Here is a 7,655-nt window from a genome sequence, read left to right as displayed (position 1 = left end):
GCCTCGTGGTCTTTGTTGTGTGTAATTTCGTCACCATCAAGTTGTACGATTCGTTACCATTTCCGGTTTATGCGTTCTTTCCCTCGGTGGCGGTTATTGTCACGTTAATTATAAATCTAACGCTGCCCATGGCACACGGACTGCATGATGCTAGTATAGAAGTTAGGAGGAGATGGGGCGCATCGTTGGGCAGGGAGGGGAGTAATTTTGAGATCCGATGCGGTCGGAGGAGGTTGAGAGGGGTTCGCCCGTTGTGTTTGTGGGCTGGTTTTGGTGGGAATAAGATGTTTCGATTAAACAGGGAAACGAAAGTGGAGTATTTCGAGCAAGTGATATCCACAACGGTGAACGTGTTGCTTGGCACGTGAGACGATGTACATAAATAACTAGGATAAATTTGTTTCTTAAAAGTCCTTTATATTTTGGCGCATAAATTACTCGTTATGCATATTTAATGATTAGCTGGTGCTTAATCTTCACGGAATGTTAGGTTAGTCTCCAAGGCACGATAAGGCAGTGAAGCATGAGAAACACGTGCTCTGTATACGTTGCGATAAGCGCAATCGACTTATATGAATAATGAGTTGACACAGTTTGGTTTACATTTTTCTTCAGCAACGTATTCCACTGTCTGCATACTTACATAGATAAACAATTGTTGAGCTTGTCGAGGCCCATTGATAAATACAAATATACTAAATGATTTAAAAATTAATTTTTGTTCAGAGATGTGTCTCTTATCGCACCAAAGTCGGGTACATGTCCATAAATTTAGTTGTTTTTAAACAAAAATGAACCAAACAAAAATATAAATCAAAAGTTAATCTTTTTGGTATTATGTATAAAACCTAGCTGACAAAAGCAAAACTGAGGCGAGACTAATTTATGTGAATAAATAGTACTTGAGTGGGTATTCATAAAATTGTCCATATAGAATTACAACACCTAATTCTAGCTGCCACCCGGGATTTCGATTCCAACTTTCTGAATATTTTAATATGGAAAATAATTTGTGGGCTATTTCTATTCTTGTGCGTAAACAAACACCATTACAACTCACAATAATTTTTGTCAGTTAGAAATTCGATTTCGGATATTTCAGGGTGTTATCAAATTTTAGCACGAGAAAACCTTAGTTTATTTAGATCGGACTTATCAGATTATTGGTTTGAACTTTGGAAACCGTGAATTAATGTATTTATATAAGTATGTATCACCGACTGGACAATCCTTCATGTTAATGTCTGTGTCATGTTTTTATTTTCATGGTAACAAATGGTTAAGAATTTTTGAGATATATCCCAATTTACTAGCAATTGCATGCATTTTTCTTGTGTAAATAGTAAACTTGTCTGCATCTAAGAATAAGCGATAAATTGGCCAACATGGAAAGGGCAGGTCTTTTTGGTTTTGATTATCTGCCAAAAAGTTGGAAAATAAAAAATGAACCAATACGAAAAAGTCATAAAAAATTTACTTTTCTTGAAATGAATAAGAGATCTAAATATATAATAAAATCCAAGGTCTCCAAGGATGGAAGAAAGTATCCCAAAATTATGTACACGCCCTTTCTATGTCCCCTCATCGTTAGAAAGGGCTGAAAAATATGCAATTTTTCCATATGTACACACGCGGTGTATTTCAGTGTGCACTTATTTACATACAACTCCATGCATGAATTTATGACAATACGATTGCTTAAATATGATACACATTTATGCAAATAATCAGTATTACAAAATAATAATTAGCAATTATGCACTCTTAGCAACATGGTAATAAAAAAACCAGCGGAGTAGATATATGATTCTACCCTGACGGAATTAAAAATTTACACCAGGTTGGTATAGATTTAGTAATAAAATGACACTGTTTGGTAATAATTTTAACACTAATTTGTGTTACTTTTTTACCATATAGTATTGTTTTAATACCAAATCATTACTATCGCGGTAGAGTCATATATGCCCTCCGCGAAGTAATGATTCATTAAAATTTTGTTTAGAGTGTGCTAACACCTTATGCGAAATTTTGAGGTTTGTATACGGATAATAAATCGAGAGCGCGATGAGAGTAGTGTTTGTGCTATCTTAGATTTAAGTATTTATGTACTTAACAACTAATTAGCCTAATCTAAGTATACTCAGTAGTGCGACCTTCGACTGATTTATGGCCCTTAAAAATTTTCTTATTTTCACTGATTAGTAGACTTGTTGTGGTATGCTTGTCATTAAATTATTCCGTGAATCATCCTGCGTACTATGTAAATCCAATTCAATAATTTTGAAGTAAAATTTACTGAATTATTTTGAATTAGGATTGTTGTTTGGCTGTGAATGTGGATTAAACTTATTACTTACGTATTTTACTTACGTCACACGTTTAAAATTTTGACATAAATTTCACATTTTTGGCTTAAGAAAATTTACAACACCAAAAATGCTGTGAACATCGCTGAACAAATTTTAAAGTTACCTTTAAAAGTATTTAAATGCCCTGACATATGTTTGTTTTAAGCATAGTATTTATTAATTTTGAATTTCATGATTTCCGGACATTTTCAAAATTTATAAAACCGTTAATTTTCATATTGATAAATTGGTTGTGTTCCACAAACAAGGTCAATTTAAACTCTAATCAAGCTTTTTAAGCCTGTGGACTCAATTTTCCTTCCAAATCAATAAATTATCCGATAATATAAAATTAATTCCAAATTATTTGATGAGAATGCGATATTTGTACGACAATTGTTTTACGCTACTCTTTCTCATTACATACATATGTGTGTATGTATGAAAAATGTAATGATATTCTCAAATTTTAAAATACACAATGGTCTCAAATATTTAAGTTCCTTAATCTCGGACTTATGTATCATGGTTCTCGTTGTAAATTCAGTTTGTTATTTATTTCATTACAAAATAAAGTAGATGTTAGTTACTAAATCATGCCAATTATCGGTAAGCCTATGTATAATCAAGATACCTTTCCAATCATAATAATACATTGCTTGCTACTTGATAGGGCAAGAAATTTAGTTAGGATTTTCGTGCCAACTCGTTCCTTTGCAATGTTGTGGAGATTGTGTCATGCACAAGATAACCTATGTAAGTCGAAATAATGATGGACTTGCTCAAACTCATTAAGGCCATGGAATTTAAGTCTCATTGAATTACGATCAACCTGGCATAAGCTTTATACGAAGCTTATCTAAATCTTATTAATTTAAGTTCAAATCCTCACAGGATGACAATGTACTATGAACATAGATAGTATGAAGCGTGGACAGAATCGCGAGAGGAAGATTGATTAACTGATACATAAATACTCCGCAGTACCTTATGTATACATACATACATAAATATGATTAGAAAGATTAGCGCATCACAGTAATTTTCATTTGATCAGTCCATTTTGGATTTCACAAGGAGGTGGACATTCCCATAAAGCAACGGTAGCTTTAACCATGTACTCGACCAACTTTCTTCCCTCATTGATCGGTCATTTAAAAGTGACACGGAAAATTGGATCATTACCTTTCGAATTTGACGCCACCTCTGGGAAACTAGTCCTAATAAAGTCCCCCTGGCGAGTAAGGGCTTCCCAGTTGCAATCTATCATATCGCTGGGGTATTTCCTCGTCCTCCTGTGTCACTCGTTCTTTGGAAAACTTCCAATGCTGAAAAGACTCCAGGGATTCCCGTTCCTAGCCTGCTACGCAGTTCTGGTCCCGTGTGGATGGAATGTTGGACTGGATACTGCTCCGATACAAATAATCAACTCGATCCTCAACTTTGAAAAAGGTCTTCTCAGAGGTAATTGTTTTTTTTAGATATAGTTGTGAGACAATATTACTCCCATCGTTAGTGCGTAGGAATGTAGTACGCAATTCTATTGCGACCTATATAACAATTCCAGTAGCAGAAAAATGTTGTGTTAGTTGCGAATAATGTTGTGTGTCTGTACGTATTGCCATTAATGGATGTGTTGTAAAATTATTCGATACCGTGCATTAAGATTTACGTATAATTATGACATTATTTAGCTTAAATATGTATGTATACGTGCGATCTGTTGACAACCGTTCTGGTTGAATTGACTGAACTTGTAAAATTTTACCACAAAATATCAACAACTTATGAATCAATATCTATTTATCTAATCCAACCATTGGGCGGATTATGCTGATTACTTAGTATTAGGAAATGTGGAAGAGATCATGTAAAGTGCATTAAAATTAGGTTGGGAAATGTATATATTTCACAAATTGTTTAAATTGTTATGGCGAACTTCTTAAAATTTTAATCTACAGACGGTAGACCAATGTTGAAAAATATTATATCCCAGAGGCAGGTATGGATGAGAGCCTTTAAAACTTCGTACCCACCTACATATTTATTGCGTATTACATGTTTGAAATGTATTTTCTCAGATGGAGAATCAATCCCGATATCGAGGCAGACTAAAGCAATGTCGCTATTTCTAAATGTATTGGAGATATCCGTAATTGCGTTGCCCTTCGCGGTGTTCGTCCTCCTAACGATGGATCCATGTACGCCGCCATTCCTACTCTCGATGTCTGATCGATGCGGGAAAATGAACTGTATGAAATTTGGACCTGAAATATTTGTCATCCTTTTCGAAGCCTACATGACTCTGCAGTTGGCTTGTTCCGGATCAACATGGCCAATGTATGTACTATTCACTGGAATCGAAACTATTCTCAACTACTCTCAACTTCTGAAAAGGTTATAGATTCCTTATGAACATTTTTAGTGAGGGTATCTTTTATAATTAACATATTTGTTGTACGTGCATTATTAATTTTAATTAAGCGTTATTTAGGCGTCACCCAATTTTCTTAAGTAGCGCAAGCTACTTTATGCGATCGGTTAGTTAGTCTGTCCGTCTGTCTGTCTGTCTGTCAACACTAAAACTCGAGAACGGTTTGTCGCAGCGACCTGAAATTTTTAACACATGTTCATCACGGGGGTGGGGTGACACCCTATTACATAAAGGGGTGTGGCCACTTTGTCGACATCATGTCGAAAAACGTCGCCATGGGCTAATTTCGGCATTTTTCGGGCGATTTGCATGAAATTTAGGCAAAACATGTTTTTCGGGGTTGTCGCAATAGGGCGATTAAGGTTCCGACGACAAATTTTTTCGGCATGCCCTAATTTCGGCATTTTGCGGTCAATATGCATGAAATTTAGGCAAAACATGTTTTTTTGTGTTGTCGACATGTCGCAGCATAGAGCATGTGATCAATTAAATTTAATTAATTAATTAATTAAATTAATTAATTAATTTAATTAATTAATTAATTAAATTAATTTGAACTTTACAGCGCAAATTAATTCTCAGCATTCTTAGCATTATTGCGCTACTTATGTATCGCGCTTTGCCGCACTTTATTCAATTTTATTTTATTAAAACAATTTCAGTCGGATTGCAAATTCACAAGGCCATTCAGAAAATCTAGCCTGTGTCCAGCTCTACAGGCGTATTCAAATTGTGGAAAAGAATATGAATGAATTCTTGATGGCACGTGTGGTTCCCGCGTTAGTCAGCCTGACACCGATAGTCCAAATAATTTGCCAATACGTCTGCATCAAGCTGCACGATCAAATATCCATGCCTGGTTTTCTCATGTTTCCCTTGATTTTGGTGGACGCCGTGGTCATCAATGGATTCGTCTTCACGTTGGCATCCGCGATCAATAGCACGTCAGCCAAATTGTTGGAAACGCATGTCAAACGCACGGTGGAGTTTGGCGGGAAGAGATCCGTCCTGGCGAGAGAGATCAAGGCCTGTGGCGTCCTCAAGATAAAATTCGGCTCGAACTATATCGACAATGGGACTCCGTTAGCAATTCAGAATTTCTGTCTGAATCAGACCTTGAGTCTGCTTCTACTCAGTGCTGGAAGAATGAGGGGAAACGTACCAGTTTAATTAATTAGCGGGGAGAATGTTAGTGTGAGGATAACAATATAGTATAATAGTCTCGATAAGAACATTGTTAATACGGGTATTCAATAGTTAGGCCTAGGCGATCAGGATCAGCTGCTATACTATTTCATGTACGTATGGCACGTGGAATGAGTAATGCCCGCTATGTTAATCGACACCTGCAAAAAAACAACCAGATTTTGCATACTACCGGAATAACAGGACAGGAAATTATAGGAGGGTAGTTTTAGACAGCAAAGAAACAAGTTATGTTATAAAACGTGCAAGGTTTTATACCAAAATAGAAGAACTTCTCACTTATTTAAGTTTATCTGTAGGAAATAGAACTACAAGTTGAGCTCCCCAATATGTTCAGTAACATACAGCCATTAAGTAATTCTTAGTTTTGGAGGTGCACATAGGTAAATACTTACATACATCTATATTTCTTGAAGCTAAGTCTTAAATTCTACAATTTATTGCACAAAGGTACCTGTCAAATAAATCTTCCAAATACATTAGTGTTACGTGTAGCAATTTATGTAATGTTGTTATATAAATCGGATGGGTGCGTCCGATTTGCATAAGAACTCTGGGATACAAAAGGAGAGACCAAAATAGAATTTCGGGCTCTCCTCTCTCCCGAAATGCGGAAAGAGAGTCAGTCGTAGTTTTGAGTAGATTTAGGAACTAGCAAGTTAGATTTATGTAGGTTATGGGAAGGAATAAAAACTTTGGTTTGTAAATTCTGACAGTTTGTGATTATTGTGCATCAAGGAACAAGAAGAACGGCTACATGAGCATATATGTAACACAATTTTAAGAACAAAGTTAATCATTACATCTTCCTCCTCCAGAACATTGCAAGTTTTATGAATCCTCTCCTAAAATCCGGGTTACCATACGCATAAATGCCCGGATTACAGGCCGAGTTTGAGTAAAAAATTGCTACAGTGACGGCCGAAATGAGCGGGGCGGGTGGATTTCCTTCCGGCATAAATCCGAGGATTGCATACTCCACCATAAAGGGAAGCCAAGTCAGGACATACGCAATGATAATTATTCCCAGCATTTTTACCTCTCGGCGATTCCTTTTCAAACTTGAGACCTCATCTTCCGCCATCCTTCCAATTCTGATACTCGTCGCCCTCTGAATATCGTACCAATTGCTTTCACTATTCTGCAAGTGTTCCCACCTCTGCTGCAACTGTTGGAAGATGGCGGCATACGTCGAGGCCAATAAAGTGGTTAGATTACGGAACCAGGGGCGATGGTAAAAGTTCTTTAATTTGAGTTCATAACATTTGCCTTATGGATATCCCTATGCATTTAATGATCCCCAAAAACCTCACAATTCCTCCCTGGTAAAATCTGACCACATCATAGATACATCTATGATGTGTCAGATTTGTATGTATACATACAAATCTGTCACGTAATGCTCATGATGGACTTTAACCTTTTTCCATCCCCCGAGAGGCGCCCTAATCCAACCAGTAAAGCCATGGGGAGGATGAAACTTCCAAATGCAAAGTGGACACTTAACTGCCTCGACACGTTGGATAAGCACATGCCAAATGATCCCCCATTCCCGCCCAATCTCGCATTTCTGGCGCAATCAGCCACAACGTCAGCGTCCAAAGGAGACGCGAGTCTCCCTAGAAGATCACAGTAGGTCGCACACGGGGGAGAAACCCTTCAAG

This window comes from Folsomia candida, unplaced genomic scaffold, assembly GCF_002217175.1.
Source record: "Folsomia candida strain VU population unplaced genomic scaffold, ASM221717v1 Fcan01_Sc005, whole genome shotgun sequence".
In the NCBI taxonomy this organism is placed as follows: domain Eukaryota; kingdom Metazoa; phylum Arthropoda; class Collembola; order Entomobryomorpha; family Isotomidae; genus Folsomia; species Folsomia candida.
This window is presented reverse-complemented; position numbering follows the sequence as displayed.